The sequence below is a fragment of the Rhinolophus hipposideros genome (assembly GCF_964194185.1).
Source record: "Rhinolophus hipposideros genome assembly, chromosome: 1".
NCBI lineage: Eukaryota > Metazoa > Chordata > Mammalia > Chiroptera > Rhinolophidae > Rhinolophus > Rhinolophus hipposideros.
In genome coordinates, this window is record NC_138047.1 from 13,081,521 (window position 1) to 13,108,993 (window position 27,473).

Genomic DNA, 27,473 nt, shown 5'->3' on the forward strand with positions numbered 1-27,473 from the left:
TGTGGATGCCTGAAAACAGATAGTACCAAACCCTATATATACTGTTTTTCCCTATACATACATACCTATGATAAAGTGTAACTGATAAGTTAGGCACCGTAAGCAAGTAACAACAACTAATAATAAAACAGAACGATACAATGTAATAATTTATATGAATGGCTTTGGGGCCATTAGATAAAATAATGGCGACTTGAACACAAGCACTGTGGCACCAACGGTTTGGGAGTGTCTACAGGTGGATACACTGGACAAAGGGTTGATTCACATCTAGGGCGCAACACCCTGGGACAGGAAGAGATTTCATCATGCTACTCAGAACGGTGCACAATTTCAAATTTATGGAATTGCTTATTTCTGGAATATTTTCATTTGATAAACTTTTTAACCGTGGTGGATCATAGGTAGCTAAAAGCCCAGAAAGCAAATCCGTGGGTAAGGGGGGATGACTATCCTCATCACCAGAGTTTTTAACAGAGTGCTACATGAGCCCACTCAGTTTCTCTGCGCTGCCTTGTGTAGTCCTCTGAAGAAAGAGCAAGAAGAGGAGTCAGGAGACGGGGCCAGAACCAGATCAGGGTGTATCAGAAATCTGGATACTGGGGCACAGGGGAGACATCAGGGTATGTGCCCAAGCCACTGGGGACTCCTAAGTTATCTGCCCTTCCTCAAGAAGAGTCATAAACTGGGGGAAGGATGGGGGGGGACATTCTCAGGAAGCCGAAGTTGTAACCCTGAATAAGTCACCTAAGTTTTCTGGCCTCAGTGACCTCATCTGTCATTTGGGGATGGCTGGATATATACTTCAGCTCCTATGTTCTCTGATTTTGATCTGAGTTAGTTTTGATTCTCAGATGAAGACTAAGAAGATTTAACTAGGTGGAACTCACCAAGACAAGGATTTGGGGACTGTGTGAGGGACTCAGAGGCCCAGTCTATCCAGGTTTGAAGAGAGAGGAAGAAAATGAGAAAAGAGACGTCCTGTATCCTACCTGGGCTACACTCAGATGTCTGTGGAATCTGTGCGGACTCGCTCTCATCGGCTCAGAGGAATTCTGAGTGTGGTTCCAAGGCCCCCTCCCCATCCCGGGTAGCTCCATCCTCCCTCAAGAATATGCTTGGTGCTTCTTGCCAGCCTCTTCTCTAATAAATGATAACTGATTTCTCTTTTCCTCATAGACCCAAGTTTTAAAAAGCTATTAGAAAACCAGGTAGAAACTGAATGGCCTCTCCAAAATGGAATGCTCTGAAATCCTCTATTCTGGCAGAACTAATGTCTCCACCTAGAAGTCATTGCCCTGTCCTGCCTTATCATGCCTCTAATATCATGACTGTGGATTTCCTTACCGCACTCCATTCATAGCATCTTTGAAAAACATTTTTTTTCTGACCATCTTGGTTAAATATATTTATGTGTACCCAAACCCCTTAGCTCTTCTCAGTCCAAATTTTGTATTCCTTGGTTCCTGAGCCTTTCTCCTCTTCTCTATATAAATGACTAGCATCTGTTTCCTCCTAACTATGACCTTGCGTGTCTTAATCTGTAGTTATTCTCCAATGACCCAACATGTCGTACGTCAACCCCAGACCTTCTGCTGCCAGCTCGGTATTACCTCGGCCCAGAGATGTCTGAATGGGGCTCACCAGGACCACCTCCACGATCGAGCAGAAGCAGTGAACCAAAGTGTTCCAATGCTCAAATACACAACAAAACACACACACACACACACACACACACACACACACACCAAATCCTCTTATTGCCCATTGTTTCTATTAAAATTTAAAACTTGGGCGTTTTTAAAGGATCGTTGGTGCAGTTCCTTCTGGAAAATTCACTTTTTCCCTCCATTCTATCCTTATATCAAACTTGGCAACTGTGATACATTCCCTAAGGTTTCTTTTCAGAACATCTTAATGCTGGCAGTGAGAAGCCAGGCACAGGAAATGATAGATCAGCTACAAAACTCATCAAATGAATTCTCATTTTAGGGCTTTTCTGTTTTGAAGCTTTTCCTTTTTTCTTTAGGTGGCCTTTAGCCTCCACGGTTTGAAATCATCTTCCTCATGGGAAGAAAGTTGGTCAACTTCTCCAGCAGTGGGAAGAGCTGAGGTTTCTACTGTCCAAGCTGTGCGGGCAAATCAACTCTGAAGGAGGGATGAAGTCAGGACAGAACAAGAGAGAACACGCCCAACCGCCATGCTTTGAAAAGGTGATCCAGGCCGGTTCATGAGCAGCCGTCTTATTTTAAGAGACTCCTAACCTAAGTGTTAAGGCAGAACCAGAGGGAGAGGTGAAAGGAAGGAAAAACAGCTTTTTTCTTGTTTTGGTTTCTGAAACAGTTCTTCACTGGAAGCACTCAGATGTCTAATCTTTGTGGCATTTACAAATCAGAATCCCACAGACTCCTTAATTCAGAGTCCAGCAAGGTAAGACGGATGACACCTTACCTAGAGACTAAAGGCAGTTCTGTCCAGTCAAAGAAAAATGCTTCCTGCCTTTGTACAGAAAATGAAGAGATTTTTCAGAGTAAAGAAACGCAATTTAGTTATCATTAAACAAGCTTTAACTGCTGTGGGCAGTCGTCCTCTGCATGGAAGCAGCATTGAACTTAAAAGAAACCACATGACCCAGGGCCCTCTCCTGCTCTCCCTCAGCAATATATGGTTATGGCCGGGAACGGCTCAGCCCAGGTGAGCTGCCCAGGTCTCAGGAACGCATTCCACAGCAGATCAGAGAGCCCAGGGAGGGGTGGCAACCCCATGATCATCCCACTCTGTACCTTGCTCTTGTCTGCTGCACTGCAGAGCCCCTGACAGCAGAAACTCAGGAAGCCGCCTTCCTTTCTTGGCCATTCTACAGGACACACAGATGGCTCCACGTCCAAATCCATGTGGACACAGCTGTCACCCACCCAGCCCCCAGGCCGCAGGACCTTCCCCTTTCACACTCAGCTTGCCTTCAGCTTTGCTTATCCTTCCTGCAAGCTGGCCTGACGCACGACACAGACCCAGGGTTTAAAGTGTGATTCATGATAGAAAATACCGGTTTTTCATTGCTACACAACGCAACTGGGGTGGGGTTTGGGTAAATCCGGATGTAGACACCAAAAAGGAAGGCAAGAATGTAACTCTTTTCCATATATCTCACTTGAGCTCAGCCCACATACCACTCATTGAAGAAAATAAGTCAAACGGAGTGTGAAGGGGCCATCTACTGTACATCAGCCCACATCCAGGCCGTTATTATTCATGCAGTTTCAGGTTTTAAAGAGACGGTTCATATCAAAATTTATTTATCACATCTGTGTCATCATGAGGCAAAACCCAAATTGCCAATGGTCTCAGTATCAGTGTTTAGTAAAATTGTTTCATCCTGAAAGGCAGTGCAGTCATGGTGAGTATGTTTCCTCTCTGGCCGTATCTGCCTCAAAACCCACTAGGCCGCAACTTCTAGAACAAGTGAATAAAGAAAGGGCCCATGACATCCAAATGGTTGAGAGACACCCAAAGGACATGCCCCATTTCCTGACAGCGTGACCTGTGACCTATGCCACCTACCCCCACCTGACTGGTCTCCGAAGAACACGTGGTGTGCAAGGGTCACTGAGGGTCAGAAGACTGACTTTGGCCCTCATAAGCTAGGAGGCTGATCCAAGTGACATCACTTCTCCGAGGTTCAGTTTTCTCAGCTGTAAAATGAGGGCATCCAATGCTATCTATGGGCCTTTCTAGCATGTCATAAATTTCCATGATTTTTACAAACAAGCCCAACTGAACAATAACCAGTATTAAAGGTGCTATTGAGACTTGCACAGTTGACACTGCAGCGTTCAGCCACCCCTTGCTGGGTGTAATCTGAGGGCCTGGCCTGAGCTAGGAATAGGCAGGAGCTTCTGGTAGCTTCCAGTTGGGAGCTGGTGGATTTGACTATTAGCAATATCTTACTTCAAATCAACTACCACAAAATGAAAATAAAAAAAAAAGGGTTTGGATTGAAATATAAATTAGCGGTTTCTTTTCCGAGTTAAGAGCAGATGAAAAGGTGAAGTTTTGATGTATCATAACCTCACTGGAAAAATCCCAATTCAGCGATGATGACACATGTATCCCATTTCAGATATTGTTGCCTCAATTTATACCTTTTATGTGGTTGAGAGTAAACATTTTAGTCACTTAAGAGTGGACACTGAATACATGAGACCCAATGAAAGTGTTAAGAATTAAGAAAAAAAACAACAACAAACAAATAAGGAAAGAAATACCAGCATTCAGCCTTTGGGTTTGTAATAGGAACACAGCAGTGTTTCTGGAAACCAGGCATGGGACCCTGGGTGTGCAAGTCATAGATCCTCAGGATTCTATGAATTGCTTCCATTGGGGGTTTTCACAGTGCCCTATATGGAGCCCCAGAGTGCCAAAGGGCCCTTTGGGAACAGTCACAGAGATGGGAGGGGAGACCAGCTTAGTTAAAAGTACCCCCCTTGCCTAAAACGGGCTTCTGCATAAAATTAGAGTTTGAACAAAAGCTAAAAATATTCTATCACTCTTCTGCTTAAAATTCTTCATACTGCATTAAGAAAAAAAAAATCAAACTCCTTATTGTGGCTTACTAAGCTACCAGACACTTCTCCTAGGTCACCAGGGTCCTTAAACAAACAAAACCCCTGCCTTGGGGTCCCTTACTTACTGTTCTTCCATGCTTCCCCTGGCTGTGTATAAGAGAGGGGATTGGTGCCTTCTCATGTAATCCTCTTTATTTCCTTCATGGCACTTATCTCAATCTGAAGTCATCTGAGTATCTGTTTTCTCCTCTGCCATTCCCACTAGATACTAAGTTCTATGACGACAACGACCTTATCCACCTTGTCCAGTTCTGTATTCCCAGCACCAAGCACTGGACCTGTCCAACGTAGACTCAATCAGTGCTGAATGAATAAATGGATAAATGGCTGGTAGTTTGTTCTTTCTAAAATCCGATGATCACATGTAACTGTACCATCTTCATGCTAATCGAAATTACCTTATTGTTCAACTTTACAATTCAAGAAGGATTTTCACCTACTTAGTCCTCAAAACTGTACTCTGAGGCCTTTTCGTGGACTGGTGAAAAGCCACTGGCTCTGGACCTGTTTGCCCTGAAGTTAGTGAGTAACCTTGGACTACTAGTCAGCTCCCTTGGCTTTAGAGTCCCTCTCCATAAAGCTAGGATGCTTTCTGTAGCAGCTGTAAGGTCCCTCCCACCTTGAACTGCCTATGAATATTTAAGATTGTAATTGATAGACACTGATCCCTTCTCACAAAATGTTTTTGTGAGATGTTTCTATTATCCAGTTGATCCTTCAATAACACAACGTGGGTGTGAACTGCATGGGTCCACTTAGACATGATATTTTTCTATAAATGCATTTACTCTCCCTTATAATTTTCTTTTCTCTAGCTTACTTTATGGTAAAAATACCATATATTATACATATAAAATATAAAATATGTGTTAATTGACTATGATTGGTAAGGCTTCTGGTCAATAGTAGACTGCTAATAGTTAAGCTTTTTTGGAGTCAAAAGTTATACACGGATTTTCGACTGTGTAAGGGGTCAGAGCCCCTAATCCCTTGTTGTTCAAGGGTCAACGGTAGTTGCTTCCATGTTTCGAACATCTGCTACACACCAGGTACTGGGTTGGTACTTTTCACACTCTGTGTCCCATCTGCAAACCATCTGGCTGCAGAAACAGAAGGTTCCTTAGATCAAGCGACTTGCCCAAGAGCACACAAAAAGTGGTAGAACCAGTTCCTCAAATTGTGCCTGTCCAACAACAAAAGCGGGACACCTCCCACTTCACCACAGAACTTCATGGGAGCAGGTCTACAAAACACAGGTAGGACTAGCTTCGATAGGAACCAGGAAAGTGAGAGAGACAGGTGTGAAATGGAGAGTGGGGGGCTGTGGTGAACCTGAGAACCTGTATTCCCCATCTGAATGGGGCGGCTGCTCTAATACAAGTTTTAACAAAGGAATCTGAGCCCAGTGTTTGCTGCTCACCTGACTTCTCCCTCACAATGTAAGAAATTTGATTTTTATGTAAGAACTCCGATTCCACAAAGTTTTGGTGGCTTATCAAAATCTGTAGAAGCCACAGTGCAGGCGCTGCTGGAGAACGTGGCCTGGTAGCTCTGATCTATACTTTTCCAGCCTGCACAGGGAAAGTAGCTATGAAAGTTGCCTCATCTGTCCCTTCAATGCCAGTGAGAACTTTTGCAATCACAGGTGAACCTATTGGCAACGAGAGAGAGAGAGAGAGAGAGAGAGAGAGAGAGAGAGAGAGAGAGAGAGAGAGAGAGAAAGACAGAGAGACAGAGAGACAGAGAGTGTGTGTGTGTTTGTGTTTGTGTGTGTGTGTGTGTGTGTGTGTGTGTGTGTGTGTTACTGAGCAACACCATTTTGTGAACTGAGTCTGAACTACAAGGTGCTCCTTCTCTGGGGTGAACTCTAAAGGTCTGTTCATGGAGTGCAGGTTTCTGAAGGAAGGAATTTGGTCAAGGCATGCAGCTTTCCTCCTCCAAGGCCAGGAAGAAGGTTGCTTAGTAAACACATTCCTGACAAGCCAGCTCCAGGTTTGGTTTCTGAGGTACCGCAAACAAGTAGCAAAACCAATTGCTGTTCCAACCGCCTCAGTTTCTTCAAATCCATCCTTTGGGGTAACATTGAAATGGCAAAAACAGTAGGCACTGTAAAAGAGAGTGTGAGGCAAGAAGGAAATCCTTCCCTGAATGAGTACATTGGTTGGAAATCCACTTTCGTAAAAATGAACACGTTTTTGTAGCGAACCCCTCAGAATCCCATGAAAATGCCACAGGCTTGCGTCAGAACTGCTCGGTTCAAATCCCCTCCTGTCACACAAAGAATCAGGTCTCTAGACTCTTCTGAGCCTTGGTAGCCTTGTTTAATCCTTCTGAGGCTTGGATCCATTTGTACAGTTTTTTAGACGATTATGTGAGAAAATCTGCGTGCAAGTTTCTGGTATATAGTAAGTCATAATACTTGTGGGTATTCTTGTACTCGTTTGAATGCACACAGGGAAATTTTTTATTGTATTGTGTTGGCATGCATTAAGGCATTTGAGATTTTGATGGATATGTCTTAGAAGCTAGTGGTATTTAATATTTAGAAGAAAAAAGATTGTATTTACACCATGATATTGGAAGCTTTTCTAAAACTACAGAAAAATTTCAGTTAGGCTTAAAAGTGACCTGCCACCACCGTGAGACTATAGTAATTATATTCTCTTTAATGGAATTGCTTAATTTGTGGCTTTCCTTATTTTGCACATCACAGCTGCTATTCTACCCTTTTTCCTCTAAGCACAGTTAATGCTCTTTAATGCTTTAAGGTTACCTAACCTGTGTCAGGTATATGTTTATTCACAAAATACCACATTCAGAAGTATTTATTTTAAATTTGTTCCCTTTTGCAAATATTTGCAATTAGCTGCAGAACTGCAATATTTCATGAAGTAGAAAAAGAATGTATCTGGGAAAAACGTGAAGTTTCAAAAGTAGCTTTTGAGAAGGAGAAAGAAAAGTCTAATAACAGTGAAGCTATGTCTCCTGATTTGTGCAAAAGGAACAAATATATCAAATCTACTATACTTGTGGTTTCAATGCATTCTGTGCATCTGAATAAAAACGAAGGAGTTGGAGTTTAAAATCATGTCTGAAGCCTTCTTCAGTGATTCTGGAGTACACAAAGTGTTGTTTATTTTCTTTCGAAAGGCATACTATGATTCTGTTCCTGACTTTTCTTGCTATAAAAGTTTTCAAATTGAAACATTCGGTATATTATAAGTCTTTTTCATTTAGGAAACTGAATCATAGTTACATAGTTATAGGTTTAATACGAAAGTCTAAGAACCCTTTATCCAAACCTGATCCTGGGGAACTTGGCAAGGGGTGAGGTATAGTTATAAACACGAAGTGAATGTTTTATACCCTGGGTGAGAAGGCGGCCTAACCTGGGAAGGTAAATTTACTGCTTTTGTTGAAAACTTCAGGCAGCTCGACCATATGTAATCCAAACACACCTGATGTCAAAACCCAAAACAGTATTTATTTAGAAGAGAGAGATCCTGGCTGGAATAAACTCATTTAGGGAAGATTCTGCGGCTGGGAATGAGGTTAACATCATCTAATGTGACTGCTCTTACAAAGGAGAAAAAGAGAATCACTTCCTTTTTCAAGGGACAATTACATCAAAACACAAATTTGTCCCTGGGTGAGGAGACGAAGAAACATCCTCAGCCTATCTGGAAACTGCAGGCCCCCCTTGGAAGAACACGAGTTACATTCCAGGGCAACTGTTTTTGTTGTAAACTAGTTTTTAAAATTTAAAGTCTTATATACACATGGTAAAAATATACAGAGGTCCAGAAGTTTAAAATAAAAGCTTCCATCCTTACTAACCCACTAGTCCCTCTCTCTAATGTATTAGGCATCATTCTAGAAAATTTTAATGTATAGGTAAGTACACAGAAAATGAATATTTTTTTCATACAAATAGGATTCAGCCTTTTAAAATAAAAGGTATCAGGCTATCTATACTGTAAATTGTATTGCTTATCTACTGTAGCCTGGTTATGTGTCCATACCTGCACATAGAGTGTATTTCATACGCTGTCGTGACTGCAGTGAACTGTGTTATCCGAACGTGCCATAACACTCTCAAACATTCAGTGACCAAAAAATTGCTCTTTTTGAGAGAAAATTGGGCAATACCTTTCCATAACTTTACTAGTAGTCCTACCAAAGTAGTAGTAATAAACTAGTAATCTGACATCTAGGAATCTGTCCTCCAGATTTGCTGACACATGCACAGATACACAGAAGGTCACTGCAATATCATTTATAACAGGGAGAGAAAAAAGAAGCAACCGAAACAGCAATTAAAAGGATCAAGTTAATATATTATGGTGCCACCACTATAATTGCTCCGAAGGTAGAATAGTTTTAAATTAGAGTTTGTGATATTTTCACCGTCATAAACACAGACATGCAGTCATACACACACACATATACACATGTGCACATGCACACATACATGCACACACACTCCACAAAGAAACTGAAAATTGTTCCTCATCAGACAATTCGCTGGAGTTGCTTTCTTATGCAGTCTTAAAAGTGAGTCCGGAAAAGGATTCAAATAAAGTTACAGTTATAGGTGAAGGGAGGAGCCCCTGCAACCTTTCCTTTAACAAAATTCAAACAGATGATGTTTAAAAGAATCGTCCTCTGGAACAACAAGCTGAACGGTGGTGGCGGCACATTCACCATAGGGTGACTACAGTGAACACGTGACTTGCCTTCCACGTGGCATTCTGAGGGGTGTTTATAAACATTCTTAGTGTCAAAGACTGCAAATGACCAACGGTCCATCCACATCTTGGTTTTCTCGGCCATTCCAAAACACATGTGAGCAGCAGCCTGCTTCTCAGTGGCAAGTAGTAAGGCCAAAGAAAGTCCTGTCTGAACAATTTACAGTGCCACCACAGGGAGCACCTTCACCTCGGGGCTGGGATCTTTGCTCCCTCCCTCTTGTGCGATCCAAGCAGAGCACAGAGCAGGGCAGACGGGCAGGAAGGGCCCACAACTCTGAGGATGGTCCCCCACCATCGGATTTGTGGGGCCAATGTGACCACCTGCATTTACTAACCATAAATCCCCCACCATCGGATTTATGGGGCCAATGTGACCACCTGCATTTACTAACCTAAGAAAACCGTTGCTGAGAAACATCGTTATAACTTCGGTTGCTGAATCTTGAGCAAGTGATCAGAAGTGGAAGTGAAGAGTCTATTGTAATGGCAGATAGGGTGGGAAGTGAGACCACCACAGGGGACCCTGGGGCTATAAGAGGCCACAAAAGCTACCTATCACCGCCTTTACAGTGGACTGACTGCTCATGCCATCACATAAAATCTGCTGTACACACTGCTTTCTGTGAGATCTCTAGAGAAGGGTTTTTTCAAATGCATATTTTATATTTGCACTTGTCATTCATACAAGTGAGCAGTTCGGAATTCTTTCTGCTACCTGTGAGTCTGTTGTCTGATGCAAAATCAGGAGACTCTGTCACATTAAGATAAAGCTCATCCCAGTCTCCATCCTTTGTCCCTCCTGGTCCCTGCCTAAGTAAGGTTGTCCTGAATTCCACTCTTTCCACCACAGCCTACAGGCCCCAAGGCCTCCAGCTGCCCAGATGTCCCAAGTGTCACCACAAACTACGGAGAACTTGTCATTTTGATTTTATAGAGGAGAGCAGATTTAGCAACCTCAGAATCCTGCCAACCTTGATATTATACCTCCAGAAAAAACAAAAATCCTTCTCCCCGTATTTTGTCACATCACCAGTTACAAGTTCAATGCCAAAGCTGGTAAGTTTATGAAAAGGTAATCAATATTGGAACGACTTCCGAGGAAATTCCACCTTGAAATACGAAATGGCCAAAATTCATAGGTAAAGCCCGCTTGTGGTGCTTCACGATTCGTAATAAAAACATGTTCCCAACTCAGATCGCCTGAGGAATTTAGCCTCCACTAAATTATTTTTACCTGCTTAAAAAAAAAAAAAAAGATTGAGGAAAGAAAGGCGATGGCAAGCTTTATTGCTGGAGGAGGAAAGTAGTACCCTTCCAACTCTGCCTGCTCATCCCTTCAGAAACCACACACGTAAAGATAAGAGCAACATTGTCTGCAATGACACCATTTTCCAGGATGACTTTTTTGGGAGAAATAAATAGATTTTTGCAAACTACTCCCTATCAGCTTCAAAACAGGAGTGTTTCTTATCAAGTGAAATTGATGAATAGCTCCAACCTGTAAACAGCTTCTAGAAGCCATGCTTCAATAAGGCCCCAAGCTGTAAACAGCTTCTAGAAAGAGCTTCCCTCCCACTCAGAAGAACTCTATGTACAACTTACCCAGGAGGAACTGATAATTCCAGTTCCTGAACCAGGAGACTTCAGTGCCTTTCTTTCTGAAGAAATCATCTCCGTAGACATTCCAAAAAGTTTTGAAGAGGAAAATGTAATAGTTAGAGGCCATTAATTCCGTTACTAAGAGGATTTTTAAATTTGGATGCTACATTTTATTTGCAATGTGAATATGTTCTTCAACGTTCTTCAATGGAAAAACCTGTGCCACTAGTAAGTAACGGAGGCAGGACTTGAATCCAGACAATCTGGCTCTTTGAATCACTGTATGCCCAGAGCTTCTGACTCAACAAACCTTCACTAAACCCTGCTAGGCGCAAAGTAGGCTTCCAGATGCAATCACTACTTCTTAATCAACAGATAATCTCTGAACAATCAACAATTAATGGTAATAAAAAGCTTTAAAGGACTTTCTAAAACAGGGTCGGTGGACAAAACAATGTATAAGAATATTTATTAGTGATTCCTAACCTATTTGGAATTTTGGCCCCCTATGGCTGTTTGAATTCATGACTCTTTTCTACTTTAAATTTGCGGCTTTGCAGTTCAGATTTGGAATAGAAACGTTGAATGAATGAATGAAATGAATATTTGCTTTCAGATCAGATCTTGCCTTTGAGATAACCAGAGCTTTACCAGTGCCCCAAACCAGTGCTGGGAACGGGAGTCCCCAACACAGCCTGATGCCATTCATATCACCATATTTAATCAATTTGTAGGGTATCTGGGACAGACTGAGTTCAGCCTTAACAGCTCAGAGATCGGAATGCCTTTAGAATCCCACTCAGTGAAACTGACTACCCAATACTCCTATTAAGAACCTTCTTCCAGGAGTGTGGCATTTGAACAATGCTGAACAGTCTGATGTGGAAATCTTGGAAAAATTGAAAAGTCATTAGGAAAACGCTGGAACTAAAAGAGTGTTTTTCCCTGGCTTGAAACACTGCTGCTAAAAATAACACAATGAAAAACATATTTGTCTCTTTTATACAATGGACATAGAATATAATCATGGGCTGATTTGGTCTGGGGACGTAGACAAGGCAGAGAGGTGCCAAGGTCTAAAATGCAAAAGGAGAAAAGACAGTGTGTCCAACCCCTTGTTTCCTGTGGCGATTCCAGGAGCCCTGGTGACTCAGTTTCCTGCTTGGGATACCTGTAACAACCAAACCTGGCTCTGCTTGCAGGACCCAGAAACATAAGGGGCACGTAAGAGTTAAAATTGTAAGTCTCATGAAGTAACTTGAACTCCTATCAATAGGTGCCAGTAAAAAGTAAATTAATCCCACTCCTGTAGCCTATCTAGAAAAAAGTGTCAGACATAATTAATGTAAAACCACGAATATCTTAGCTCCTTTGACACACTTAACATTTTGTATTTTAATTAATTTATAGAAATAATTGTTGCTGCTGGGAGTTATTTCAGTAACATTGATTTTTTTCTTTCCCAAGATCCCTAAAGTAAGAAAAAAAATTAGCAGGAAATGTAGGATAGTGTACTGTGTTGTACATTTCAGTATCTCTCTGAGCCAGGGTTTCTTCACCTGTCAAAGGGGGATAAAAAGTTGCTGCTAATCTTACAGGGTTGTTGCAATAAGATAGAGTAAAGGATGTGGACACACTTTATAAACAGTCCAGTGCCATGTAAGTAGTAAATAAAAACAATGTTAACTCATAGAGCATGAACGCTGGGAACTGTGCTACATATATATTGTGATTTAAATCTCACAATGCCGTGTCATCTTCCCTATTTTATGGATGACAACACTGAGGCTTAAATACATTAATTTACTTTCCCAAAGTTCCACAAGTAGCAGTAAGTGGTAAAGCCACGATTCAAAACCCAGGCGTTCTGATGTCAGGGAGACAGTTTTTTGTCACTCAATGGTTTTGCGATCACTGTGGTACCACAACAATCTAATCTGAGTATCAATTTGGGGCTAATCCACATTATCTGACAGCAAATTTCAGGAAGTTCAAATTCTTACATGTTAGACAGTTTTAAAAATATTTTAATGCCTGCCCATTTGCTCCTAAATAGTTTTGGTTTCAAAAGCCCAAATTCTCATGTACAGGTATCTTTAAATTATTGTTAATTCTATGCGCAGTGTATGAAAGAAGCAAATATGCCTTTCGTTGCTTTTTAAGCTTGGTGGACCTAATAATAACTACTCACATCACAACCTGAAGTCCCCAAACTAAGCCGTTTGAGTCCACTTTGCAGGTCTACAGCCACCAGTAGTGATTTTTATCCCCTCCGTATCTCTGGCAAGGCTTGTTTACTCAGTTTCACTAGTAACTGATGCAAACAGAAAAACCATAACGCCACCAAAGCAAGGTTTCCTTTCTAAAGCACGCTTTAAAAACTGCCTTTATCAACCATTGTCCCCACCCCAGCAGCCTAAATTCTGCCTTCTCAGACTTCCCAGAAGTCCAGACACTCTGATATCTCAAAGGAGATATTTTTCTAGTCTCAGAAATGCCTCTCTGAGAAAAGTTTCTAGACATACACACCAAAAAGGCGCAATGGTCATAAACCTGGCTGTTTTTGTAATATTCCATGGGTTTCATTTTTGGCATTTTAGAACTCGAAAATACAGAAATATACGTAGTCCCCATTCAGGTCTGTTCTAAGAATTAAAAAAAAAAACATCAACATCTGGGAATAATTTACAAATACATACAGTATCTCAAGTCTCAGATCGTCCTTTTAACCCTTACCTATTGCATTTTTATAGCATTATTCACAGGGCATAATCAGCATAATGCATAATGCGACACTTGTTTTTCAGTTCTATTCAAAACTCTCAGTTCATTCAATAAAAAAAGCCCTGAAAAAAACAGCCCTGAAGCAGGAACATTCAGTGTGGGAAAGCTGTGCTTATTGATTCAGTTCTTCCTGCCAAGAGAACAATGCAGAGAAACAGACCTCAACGTTCCAAATAATTTTTGGTAATAACTCGGAAGAAATAAATGCATTATTTACCTGTACTCAGAGCTCCACAGGTGAGGCGGTCTGGTCTTCGGGAAGTTTTTGTCTCTAATGGACTCCAGGGTCATCCTTCCGGGCTGTCAGGTAAACCCCCCCTTCCATGTCTCTCTACTGTTTTCTTTTGCTGTTTTTGCCCCAGTGAAACTCTAGTCATTTGCATAAAACCTACTTCAAGCCTATAGGACTTTTTGAGTAGCTACTTGTTAAATTGGCTGTCTTGACATGCTCTTTCAAGCATGACATCATAAATCTCCATGGAAACCCTAACCCCACCTGTCTATGTGCCAACATTACCTGTCAGGAGAAGACTTAATCATCTGAAATTGTTCATTAATGAAACCTTTTTCGGGGCTTTGGATCTCTGCACAGTATAATTTGTGCTGTTAGCAAAAACTTAGCCAAGAATGATGGCTTCATTTTCAAAGCCTGAGATGTTTTGCAGAAAACAATGATCAAAATTATAGGCATTTGCTAATCTGCCCCTCCCTGTCTAACAATGCACTTAATTGGTTAAAGAAAACCCTACAGTGGCACATGTGCCTCTCTCTGAAGGATAAAGTTACTTTGAAAATGTAGGTTTTTGAAAAACCTTCAATCGATACTTGTAAGGCTTTCCACTCTACTCTCCAGCAACCCCCTTCCTACTTTTTACCAGCAAAACTTGCAAAACAGGTTCCTTACTGGAATGTGCGTTGTGTGTGTGTGTGTGTGTGTGTGTGTGTGTGTGTGTGTGTGTGCATTTTCTCTTGGCCTCAGGCTTGTAGTGGTGGTGGTAGGAGGTGTTGAGAATTTTTTTTAACTCTTTCCTAACACACTCATATCTTTTGCATGTTTGTCCTAGTTTGCATACGTTACCAGAATAACCGAAATCAATAACCTTGGCTTTTCTTGGGAATAATCAATAGACTCTAAAATGGTCAATCCTTCCTTCTTTCCTTCCTTCCTTCCTTCCTTCCTTCCTTCCTTCCTTCCTTCCTTCCTTCCTTCCTTCCATCCTTCCTTCCCTTCCCCTTCTTTCCTCCCTTCCTTCCTTCCTTCCTTCCTTCCTTCCTTCCTTCCTTCCTTCCTTCCTTCCTTCCTTCCTTCCTTCCTTCACTTTTCATTATCCCCAATGTTATGGACTCCCTGATGTCTGCACAAAGCTTTGGACAAATTTCTGCAGCATTTGTCCCCAACCCCTCTTGGTGACAGTGGGCTCAGCACTCTTTCTTCTCACATCTAAATGTACTGCAGACATACCTCACAATCTAAGTCTAAGATTGCTGACCCTTAGGTACCAGAAAGGTTTGAATGGGACTTCCTCCAGACCCAGGAAAGTTTATAATGATGTCATCAAATGGTTGTCAAAAGCTGTAGCAGGAAGTTCTTTAGTGGGTTGAGCTGGCAGCGGGGAAGCACTTGAAGGCAGAAAACGCTACAACACAGCAGTCCTGGAAGCAGCAGTAGCTAATAGTGCAGCCTGCTTTAACTTGCCACAGATCCTGCTGCAAAGTACAGCGTCAGGTCAGTCCTCAAAGGTCAAAGATTAACCTCCACACTTTGCTGAGCCCGCCCAGGTGTGTGCAGGGAGAGCAATGGGAGGTAAAAGCTCAGACTGGCTCTTTTCATAAAAGGAATTGTAAATGCTTCTGGTTCCCTTGGACTGTCCTGGGAGTTCTGCACTGCTATAGTTGACAGTTAACAGATGGGACATTACTTTCCAAGAGATCCAAGAACAAGCCTGGTTTAACACAGTAGCCCAAGTTGGAACAACCACGGAGTCAAGACTATTGTCAGAGATTCAATTACTGCCTCTGTGAGATGAAAATACACCCAGATGAAGCCCACGCATGTGCTTTACCCTGTGGGGCACAAACACAACACAAAAAACAACAACAAGATATAACCACATCGAGGCTTTATACACTGACATCTGAAGATGGACTGCAGCGCTGTTCAGTTAGTTATTCCTCCAAGATCCACTAGGGAGAGGAACCTGCAAAAGTTAATTCCTCATTCAGAGCTATTATCCATTGTGCCAGATCTTTGGGTTATTTAGGAAATTACAGTATGTCAGCCTTTACTTCCTAGACTGAAGCTTGGAAAAGACTGTGAGAAGAGTCCGATTCTGAAAGTCAGGCCCATGGACATCAGAAACAACTCAGAAAGCAACCCGATGAACCCATTCATAAGCAGGCAGGCGGAGGTAAAGACTTCCAGCAGAATTCGTAACCAGTGATGACCTTATGATAACGTGAGGATCCTGAAATATTTAAAGTGGGGCAAGTTTTGGACAACAAAAATCTCAGCAAAAAGGACAGCACATGTCGGGGCTGGGCAGAAATGCCAAGATATGCTTTGAACTGACCGGCTGAGTAATGATTTTTCCTAAGATCCCCAAATGAAAATATCAAGCAGGACTAAGCTTTAATAGCATTGTGGTTTGCCTGAGAGTAACTGAGCAGCACACTCACCAAATCCCAGCTCAGCAAATACATGTAGCTAGGCTATTTTGTTTCTACACTGAGCAACATCAGAGGTATCCGTGTTCGACTTGAATAGTAAGTCAGATTCTTTCTCTTGAATTGGTTCCATCAAATCTATTTATAACAGACAAAACTGCTCACTGAAAAAGCCCATGAAAATATAAGCACATAAATAACTGGTGAAAGAGGTTGGAGTTAACCATTTACGGCCTGAAGTTCTGTTTCTTAAAAACCATGAATTAGAAGTCGTCATGTAGAAAAGAAATACATTGGTACCTCGATTTTCGAACGTCTCTGTTGACAAACATTTCAGTTTACGACCGCCATAAATTTTATGGATCGATGGTATCATTAGAGAGTAAAATTCATGCTAAAATTGCAGCTTTAGGGGTTGATTTAAAGGTCCGGAATGGATTAATCCATTTTGCATTACTTTTAATGGGGAAACTGTGCCTCGGTTTTCGAATGTTTCAGAACTTGGTCTTCCGGAACAGATTACGTTAGAAAACCGAGGTACCACTGTACTTCTTTGAGTAGGAAGAAAACAAAATTATAATTAAAATTGCTAAACATTGGAGATACTAAAATCTTAACTAAACTAAGCCATGCTGGAAGGATATGCTTAGTAGATTAACTGGAAAGCACATATTGGGCTGCAAAGGGTAAACACAGACCTCCTGCAGATCCTCCCAGATATACCAAGTCAACAGATGGGATGGGGTCTGGAATAGTCCAGACTTGGACAGTCTGTCAGCACAGCAGCAACAGCAGAGTAGTGGTATTTTTTCAGCATTGGCCTGTAAGCACTCCACAGAGTTGAACGCTTTACAACCCGTAACACCATGACATACAGACCACTAGGATGAAGAGAAGGCTAATGAAACAGCAGACACTCAAGAGAGGTCTGCAACCTGAAGTTCTGGTCTAAAGAAAAACTGACAAACACTGAAAAGAAAAAACAAACAAGTATACATTTTGCATGTCAACACACTGCAAGTATCACCAAAAGAATGAGGACATTTGGATTTCTGAGTAGAATAATGGAAACCAACTGTAGTAATTAATTTCCTCACGCTATGTCCTTAAACTTTGGCTCTGTTTTTGCTTGTAGAGGTTCCCTTCAGAAATTATCCATTCACATTTAGTCAACTTTGACTAGGGTGCTAAGGTAATGGTGAATTTTCTGTGTCAACTTAGCTAGGCTATGGTGCCCAGTTCTTTGGTCAAACACCAGTGTGGATGTTCTGTGAAGGTATTTTTTAGATGTGACTAACATTTAGATCAGCTGAGTTTGAATCAAGCAGATTACCTTCCATACTGTGGGTGAGCCTCATTCAATCAGTTGAAGGCCTTAAGAGCAAAGACTTATAGTTCCCGAAGGGATTCTGGCCCAAGACTGTAACCTGGAAACCCTGCCCAAGTATCCAGCCTGCAGATCTTGGATTCAAAGCCACACCATCAACTCTATGCGAACTTCCAACCTGCCGGCCTGCTCTGCAAATGTCAGACTTGCCAGTTCCTACAGTTGTGTGAACCAATCCCTTCAAGTAAATCTGTCTGTCTCTCACTCATTCGTACTCTTGTTCTCTCTCTCTAACCTCTGGGTTCTATTCTCTGGAGAAACCTGACTAATAGAGCAGGTAATGCCAATATTATCCGCCCAGTCTTGTTATCTGGCTTAGGTTCCAGTCCTCATCCACCTCCAGCTGTCCAACCTCCACTTGTCATTTTTCACTTGGAGCCTCTACTGTCATTTCAAATACAGCTTGTCCAGACTGAAACGCAAGTAACTGTTTCCTATTTCCTGAGCATGACTATTTAATAAAGAATAGACATATTTGCTGTCAAATTAAAAAGATGGAGGAATATAATCAAGTTCATCAGTTATTACGTTAGATATCAATGGAATGAATTCTCCCATTAAAAAACAAAGACTAACAGATTGGGCTAAAACAGCAAAAGCAAGTTATATGTTGTTTCTAATAAACATATTCATTATTAATAAACAAAGTTGAAAATAAATGGGTAAGACAGACAAGACAAATGCAATCAGAAATCAGAGCGATAATACTAAGAAAAGTTAACAAACATTAAACAGAATAAAGAGGTCATTTGGTAACATAAAAAGACACAATTTATGAAGAGGAGTTGGTCATCATAAATTTGTCTGCAACAAACAAAGCAACTAAAAAAAACCATAAAGTGAAAATTCTTAGGAATGCAAGGAGAACAAGATAAAAATATAATTACCATGAGACATATACAAAGTTATACTTTGTTTAGAACTGAACAGCACTACTAGAAGAATAAAATAAGGACTGAGAAGAAATTAAAGATACAAACAACAAACCTAATATATAAACATATGTGTGCGTGTGCATGTGCACATGTATATGTATATACATGTATACAATAAATATAAAATACATAACTTTTCATGAATATTTATGGAACACTCACAAACATTGATTGTGTATTTGACTATTCAAAGACATTTTTAAACAAATTTATAAGTAAGAATTATACAGATTGGAAATAAAGTATTCCTGAGCAATCCTTAAATCAAAAAGAAAAATCAAAATTGAAATTTTCAACTTCCTTGAAAGCAATAACATGGGAAATATTTCATACAAAACTGAATGACACAGCCCAAATTGGTGTCAGGAATTACACGCCCTTAAATGTCTTCCATTATTAAAAAATCAGTACTAACAATAAATGAATTTACTACTCATTTTAAGAAATTATAAGACAACATGGATAACTTTAATAACTAGGAAAAGGCAATTAATTAAGATAAAAGCAAAAAATAGTCTGGAAAAACAAATGCAAAGTGCTTCTTTGAAAAACTTGGTAAGACATAAAACCGAGAGAGTGCAAAAAGGACGTCTGCTCTCTAGACACTTACATGGGCACTAAACTTCTTGGTATTTCACTAGAGGTAAAACAGATGTTGTATGGAGTAACGGGAGAAAGAATCGTGGAAATGGGACATGTACACACTGGACTTGGAAGTGCAGTGGTTCTCACACTTTTAATACTCAGCACAGAATGTTCTGATTCAGTTGAAATGTTTAAAAACAAAAAGGAAAGAAGGAACAAAGGCAGGGGGAAGGAGGGACAGAGGGAGGGCAATGGACCCAAAAGATAAAATCAGTCAACAGTAATTATTACGTGCACCCAGCCCAGCCATTTCTCAGTATCCACAGTACACTCATCCACCTGCTCTCCGTTCATTATATCTGTCCTGAGTAGAACCATTGACTGCCCCGGCTATGATCTCAGGAAGTACTCATGAAGCAAAGTCCTTGCACATTCCATTAATTCAGAAATACTTCCTGGCAAATATGACATGCCGTGAAGCCTCTTACTGCAATGCATTGCACCCAAGCCACACTTTGTCAAAATCAATGCCTCAGTTCAAAGCTCCATCTGGTAGTCCCACAACATTACACGCTGTTCGCAGTTCACCTTCACACATGCACAGGGTTTGCAGCATACCCTAGGAAAACCTCGGATAGGGAAGGGAAGGAAGAAGAAAGGGCAGGCTTGGTAAGACAAAGATGTTGAGATGGGAATGCAAAGTGAGATGGGTGCTAACACAGGGCCTTGAGAGGACACACCTGAGAGCATATCAAAAGAGAGACTACAGTATTCTGTTAAAATATTTTGTTAAAGTATTTTGTTAAGCTCTTGTTAAAAGAGCTCCAGACCAGCTCTTTTCCCCAAAATTCCGTTCCCATCATCAGATCCCATGAGTTAATTCACACAATGGTGTCTTTTTCCAGCCACTCCTCTCATGACTAATGTTAGTTCAATGGTAGTTCTCCAGTCCTTCAATCGTTCCACACAACATGGACACGTGACACAAGAGCTTGGTGACTTGCTCAAGGTCCCCGCACACGTAGGAACAGAGGAAGAATCAGAACCCAGATCCCGGTGTGCTCCGCTGGGTGTTCTTGCCTTTTCTACTACACCTGCTGCAGCCCTTCCTACCTTCATCCTTCTGCAACCAGTCACCAAGTCATTCCCATTTTTATTTTGAAAACCTGATGTGTCCTCCTTCAATTCAGGCTGAGCTCGATTCCCGTAGCCACTACCCTGGACCTCGTCCCTGCATTCTGGACACTGCAACAGCTCCCAGGCCATCACAGGCTTTTCACATAGGAAAAAGCCCCTCCTACCTAGCACTGAAGAGCTAACCTTTAAATTTTGCTTTATTCCACTTCTGTACTCGAGGGTTCAAAGGTGCCCTGAGTCTGTCAGTCCGAGCTTTCTGCTTGACATTCAAGATCCAGCATAACTTGGCTTCCCACTTCTCCAAATGACACACTGCTTCTCTTACATGGGCCTACCTGTTAATTTACAAGGGGACGATTCTATCTCATCATTGCTGCTGTCCTCCCTTCCTCATCTGAATGCCTCCATTCTATTCATTCAAACCATAATCTGCCAATATCCTTGTCATAGATATTTGTTCAATGTCTACTATGGAGGGACCAGGCACTGAGGAAACAGAGGTAATTAGGACAAGCCTCCTATCGTTCCAAGAGAATCCATTCAAATTTTGATCTCCTGTGTGAAATGAAATCTTCCTTTTCTGCTCTCCCACTGCTCTGAACTCCAGCATGCTTTTAAGGTACATACCACCATTTCCTAACGTGCCCTATAGCACAAGAGTCCCTAAAACAATATTCTGTGTTCAAATAGGTCTGGGAAACACTGCATACTTCATTCCTTACCTGCCTACTCCCAAATCTCCAACTAAGATTCGCAATGCCTTTTAGCATGGTAAAAGATCTGACCAGTCCTGCAATGTAGAAATTCATCTAACGTGGATTAACCAAGAATGTCCCCAAATTAGAAACTTTCTCCCTATTCCCCAAACAGCTATTAACAGCCTGTGGATCTAGGAATCTGTAGAACATACTTTTATAAAATTCTGCTCTAGATCATTGCAATTTAGAACACAAACCATCTCATGCTGCCCTAAAGTGTATTGAATTTGACTTCCTGGCTAGAATGCTTTCCCCTTAATGAGAAGACTTTTAGCATGCAGTCAACATCTTACAGTGGAGATATATTATCGTATCTCATCTTCACCCTGACAGTACTGTCTCATTTCTACAGTTAAGAAAAAGCCTCAGGAAAATGGACTGACTCGCCTGGAATCATACAGCTGAGTGTCCCACCATAGATAAACTCAGTAATATCGGACCCCAAAGTTACTGCTCTTCCCACTAAAGAGCAGGGTGGGTACTTTGTACTCTGCCCAATGCGGAGCTCATCGTGTAGCTCCCTGATAAATAACCATTTGATTGAATTAATCCAAGAAAACACCTACAGAAGGAAGGGTGAAAAATGGCAGAGAAGTGAGCTTGATGAGTGAGTAGAGGAAGGACAATTTAGACCCTTACAATATGAGTTCTGCCTCAATGTTCCAGACTGAATCACACTGATCTTTTTTGGATTCCTCAGCACAGAAATTCCCATCTCATTTGGTGGCGATTTTCTCTAGATTTTGATGATTACCACTTTCCAGGCGTCTCCCACCACTGCACAGCTACACTTCGGTTCCTGACTCCCCTTTACTTTCCCACCTACTCCCAAGCACTCCTTAGCTTATAGAATCTTTTCTTTTTTTTAATTTTTAAAAATTTATTTTTCAATTACTGTTGACATACAATATTGTATTAGTTTCAGGTGTGCAAAACAACATAATTAGACATTTATATGCCTCATAAAGTGATAGCTCCAGTAAGTCTATTAGCCATCTGACACTGTATACATAGTTATTACACAGTAGAATACTATTTTGGTTTTTTTTTTTTGAGTAATTTACCAATTTGACTTGAGCAATGAGCTGAAAAAGTACAGAAAATTCACTCTACCCCATCAACACATAGATTTCCATGGCATGGGGTGTCTTCCTTACTTTGATTTGTTGCCGAGCTCCTTTTATAACACCATTCTCAAAATGTGTTCTCTCGCTTTTCCACAACACTAATTAAAAGTTAACACAGAGGTTGATGGCACCCCATTAAACATGGATCAAAAGTCTTGTGTTATGAATGATCTCCATTTAGGGTTCTCTTTCTCTATCTTGTATGATTAATGTCAACTTAAAGTCAATTTTGCAAGTACAATTGCAACCTCTTGAATTTAGTCTTTTTGATCACTGAGTCCCTAGCACAGTATATCCCATCTGTAATACTACAAATCTTCTGAAATGCACTTCCAACACCCTTTACCTCACAATTCAAAATTATCAGTCTTCTGGGACACAGTTCCAGGTTTGCTCCATTATCGGGTCCCTTGAGTAGCAACTTCTGTTAAGTATTAGACTGTTCCTTCCTCTAATTTTTTTTTACTATTGTTTTTCATCATACCCAATTTAGATGACTATTGTTTCTGACCACATTCTGATTTCCCTTAGGCACAGCCAAGATTATCTGGAATTTCTGAGGACAAGAAATATTTTATACCAATTCTTTCAATCCTATCCTATTCTTTGTTCACAGGTCGCTAGTTCATTAAATACTCACAAATACACTAATATAAAGTCTCAATACAAGTGGTTATTCTATTATGACACCATGGTCCTTCCATTTGGAGGTGCTGCTCTGCCAAGAGTAATATTTTCTCAATTTTTACCTTTCTAAGATACTTACTACTATTTATGCCACTGCTTCTTTTGTGCTAAATTCCATTTCTTCCCTGACTTACTAAAGACCAGTCTAATTAGGAGGCTGACACATGAGCCATTCTAAGATCACCATTAAATTTCATACTTACTGACAATGGGCAAACTGGTACTCCATTCTGGTCCTTCTCCATTTCCTCAGCATTTCAGAATGTCTTTCAATTCTATCACTTCTTAGAGAGATAGTGTAATGAGTGAGTTGAGAGCAAGGTCCCCACAGCCAGATAACGGGATTTAAATGTTGGTACTGCTGCTTCCTTGCTGTGTCACCTTGGACAAGACTGGACTGCTCTGTGCTTGGTTTCCCATTTTGTTAAGGAGAGTGAACAACAGTGCCTACCCTACAAGGGCTGTTGGGAAGATGCAATATACTAATATGTGTAAAGAGCAACAGCTACAATTTTGGCTGCTGCCAATAATATGTTCTTATGGTTTTCTCCACTTTTTCACCACGATAAATAGTAGCTGAGAAAATAGTGCTAAAGAAATGTGAAATATTTATCTAACATTCTTCATGTTCATGGCAGTCCATGTAGGGTATTTCCTCCCTCTTCCCTTTGTGACTTATTATTATTTACTCTGAATACATTGTATTAGATTTCTTAATTGCCAAGAGGTTGTTTCCTTTTCCCTTAAGGTTTAATCAAGAAGTTGGTCTATAAATGTATACTCAGTCATAACTTCAAATAGCTAAAAGGTTTCTGCGGGCCGGCCCGGTGGCTCAGGCGGTTAGAGCTCCATGCTCCTAACTCCGAAGGCTGCCGGTTCGATTCCCACATGGGCCAGTGGGCTCTCAATACACACACACACACACACACACACACACACACACACACAAAGGCAAAAAAAAAATGTAAAAAAAAAAAAAAGGTTTCTGCTACTAAACATGGCTATTCTCCCACCATTTCCCCCTTTAGATTAGAATAAATTAATAGCTCTAAGGAGAAAATCCTTAGCTGGGTCTATTTCCTTTACTATAATTTATAAACTTTTCATTTATGTATTTATTTATTTACAAAACATGTATAATTTTTCAAAACCTATCCCTTCTCCAACACTAGCCTTTTACCATCACCACGGCCTAAGCCCTCCACTAAAGAATATGGTCTGTGTTCCTAGTGCATCTTCAGTTCCATTAACCTCGCCTGTTAGGCTTGGCAAATACACACGAGTATATTCATGAATATAGATGCATATTTGTGAATTTCGAATACTTTCACATATTTAGGTTGATCAGGGTTAATACAAAGGTGATAGACAAAAACTTGATTAAATTGAAATTTTTCACACCTGACAGAGGGACTACATCTATTCCCCAAAGTATTAATTAATACCTTGAGATCTGCAGCATGAGGAGTAATCCAGAGTTCTGCTATGATGTAATTAAATTCATAAAAAATGAGTCAGAAAGATTCCATTACATACGGCATAAATATATGCTAATAGAGAGAGGGTGCCAAAAACATGTATACACATGACTTGTATTCATCTTTTGTTATTGGTATATATTGAGTTTTACAATTTTAATACAGAATTTTTCCTTTCTTAAAATGTGTATACATTTTTTTTGGCACCCTCTGTATATGTCAATATGTTTATATTACATATAAATGTGATTGATGCTATTGTCCAGATAGGTATAAATAGCTATGCACAACAAAGTTGATGAAACCATTAATTATATTTGGGAGAGTTGAAATAAGTAAATGGGGATTTCCTCCTTAAACTAGATTCCACAGCTAAAATCTGGATAAGCCAAACATCCCAGGAGGTGCTAGAACCAAGTGTTACAATGAGGGAAAGTGACATATGCCACTTGTGGGACAATACATTTAAGAGCTTGTGCACAACCCAGTAGTTCTCTCTCTTTCTCTGTCATGCGACTTGTAATCCATGTGTTAAGATGGCATCAATACAAAATGGAAGGAGCCTGAATCACTAAGCCATTGCCAGGACAGCTTCTCCGGAGAGCTGTCCAAACGACAGACTTTATGTGTGTGTGAGAAATAAAACATTTTTGTATCATACCACAGACACACAAAAATAAATCCCACAGGGTTTACTTGTTCTGCAGCATAATTAAGACTATCCTGATTAATATATCCATTTTAAGGTAGTATCCTATTGGCTCGTTTCTTATTATATAATTCACATTTGAATGCGGCCAGCTAGCTACTGAAAACTAGCATGCAGAAGGGAGGCATCAGCAGACATAGCCTCGGGTTTGTGACATCAAATGCCCTTTCCACAAAAATGTTATTTGCTTTGCCCTAAAAGCACTCTTCAGTTTGTGGAATCCAGTGTTTGTGAGGCGCACAGCAAAGCCCTTTAAATCACAGGCTTTCTGTGACTGGGTGTGTTGTGACCTGGTAACACTGCCTCCTGTCTTCTATTAATTCAGCTTTTATTCAAAAAGCTTCCTGTATTGAAGGTGAGGTCAAGATCACACGAACTGCGGGTAGCATACATTCCTCCTTTAACCCTACTTTCCTCTCTATAGTCTGTGGACACCGGGTTGCCCCCAGGACACTCCCTCGTCTCCCAAAGCCATTCCATAGGTCTTGATCATTTCCTCGTTTTATTCAAGACGGAGTTCTTTTCCCTTTCTCTTTCCATTGTCAACTGTTTTCAGTGAGTTTTGAGGGAACAGGAGTAAAAATGCCTTTATTCTACCAACTTGAAGTAGTGTTTGCTTCTTGATGGTTTGCCTCTTAAGACCTGGTCTTCTAATTCAAATGCAGTTAATATTTCTCTTGCTTTTTTTATAACTATTTTTGTCATTTTCCATAATTCTTGACAAAATCAAATTTTTAGCTTCTAAAAAGGAGATGTTAGTCAAAGGAATGGATAAAGTTGAGCCTCAACCAAAGCCTCCAGGTCCAAATTCCAACTCTTCACAAATGAATAAAGTTCTTTAGAGGTTGATTTTGAGTAAAATAACTAGAACTTGAAATGTTTATAAATAAACGGACTAACAGGTATTTTTATGATTTCCATTTTTATAATCGGCAGATACACTGGATTGCAGTAGACAACAGTGAGGAGTGCCAGATTAACTAGACACTGAGAAAACAGCTCCAGTGCTACTTCCATACAAACAGAAAAGAGAGGCTGGTTGATGACGGTACATCAGGAGGCCTGACAGCAGCACGACCCGGGCCTGAGGAAAGAAGCTGGACAAGAGGCCTCCTGGCAATAGTGACCCCATTTCAGACAGTCTGCTTGTTGATGGTCTGATTTCCTTATTTTAGCTCTCCACTATGTTCAACTTAAAGGAAAATACTCCTTCGTATCTCTTAGAGAGACTCTTTGTATTGAAATGGAAGAACACACCAGACTTTTAAATTAAAACGTATTACTTTTTCGTCCTAATGTGGGTTGACCACATTAGATAAGAGAATACACATAAACTCGTTGTAACCACAAAGCAGGTACTATACACCTAGTTAGTCAAACATAAATTCTGTGGGTAACTGGGAATGAAGATTGAAAAATTATTTTCAGAAGGGTTTCTGAATCTAAGCGTGGGAAGCTGGTTTCTGCAGGTGAGAGATCAGCTGGTCATCTGTTTATTAGTGAAGACATCAAAGAAGAGCATTTCCAATGAAGACATCAAAGAGCATTTCCAAACTGTATAGTTAGTTACATAGCGACATGACTGTGAGAGAATGCTGAGCCTTTCTGAATTCAGAGCCATTTAGGAAAAGTAACTTTCTTTCCATGTAAAATATATACTGGAATCTATTTTCTATGGTTATCGCAGGTACTCTGCAACTGAACAAGATTTTTAAAGAAATGACAATGAAATGACTCTGTTGCTCGAACCACTGTGATCCACATAATCTTTACCAAAATTTTAGAAAAAAATTAAAGGTGGAGGGAGCAAACACCAAGGTCAATAACGAATGGAAAGACCACAGACTGAAAATTCTGGCCTTGGTTCAAATTCTGGCTTCTTGACTTGAGGGAAATTACTTAGCCTTTCTTAGCTTCTTAGCCTCAATCTCTTCTGACTGCCTACACTGCAACTGATCTCTTAATTCTTGCATTCCCTACCCCTCTCTATCTGTACCCTTCCAATGGTTCCTATCACATTCTAATTGTATTAGAAATATCGGCTCATTCATTCCACAAAAAAATGATCATGCCTAGTTTAGATTGTGTACTCCCTTAAATATTGAGTTAACAAAGGTGATTAAGCAAGGTTCTTGCCCTCTAAAAGCACATTCCAGATGGCAAAACAAAATATAAAGAAACGTACAATAAAGGCATAATTAGATGCTACAGTACAGGTACTGTAAGATGTTAAGAACAACTCAGAAG

The 27,473-nt window shown here is 40.5% G+C and overlaps 1 protein-coding gene across 9 annotated transcripts in view; it reads right to left on the reverse strand.

Annotated features, from left to right (window-relative positions):
- Positions 1–27,473, reverse strand: part of KIAA1217 — a 435,058-nt gene that overhangs the window by 256,323 nt on the left and 151,262 nt on the right. The window contains exon 1 of one of the 9 annotated variants that reach the window (XM_081048616.1): positions 13,977–14,211. The exons of the other annotated variants lie outside the window; for them this stretch is intronic. The gene's annotated coding sequence lies outside the window, so the exon portion shown is untranslated. Of the gene's footprint in view, positions 1–13,976; positions 14,212–27,473 lie in introns of those variants that run through there. 9 annotated transcript variants of the gene reach the window in all.